Consider the following 475-nt stretch of genomic DNA (forward strand, 5'->3'; position numbering starts at 1 on the left):
AAAACCTGTCCCACCCAAAAAAAAAAAAAAAAAAATTCCCCCCCCAAGTGAAATCTCCATTTGTATTTAATCAGGTAATTTAATTTTTTTGCTCACATATGGTGCTTGTCTCTGATTAAACAGTTTGCAGTTTTTAAACTGTCAGATAACTTTGAAAGTAAAACTGCATCTATATAAATGTATCTGTCTATGGATATGTGCATACATAGTACTGAAGGCATCATGCTGTTGCGCGATCTATAGGAGTTCTTAATTCATTGTTATGGAGGCAACATGAAGCCGCTTTCTCCTGTTGTGTGGTCAACGTCAAGGTCATTTTACAGTTCAGCCCTCACTACCACTTTCTCTGAAAGGTTTTACACAACAACAAGCCATTAACCTGGTCTGACTTTAGACATTCTCTATTTGTTTGTTTAGAATACCTAGGCAGTATTAAATCAATTAATATTTCTACTATTCTTTTGAATCTTTTTTA

The sequence above is a fragment of the Sinocyclocheilus anshuiensis genome, unplaced genomic scaffold (assembly GCF_001515605.1).
Source record: "Sinocyclocheilus anshuiensis isolate Anshui unplaced genomic scaffold, SAMN03320099.WGS_v1.1 scaffold260, whole genome shotgun sequence".
NCBI classification, from domain to species: Eukaryota; Metazoa; Chordata; class Actinopteri; order Cypriniformes; family Cyprinidae; genus Sinocyclocheilus; species Sinocyclocheilus anshuiensis.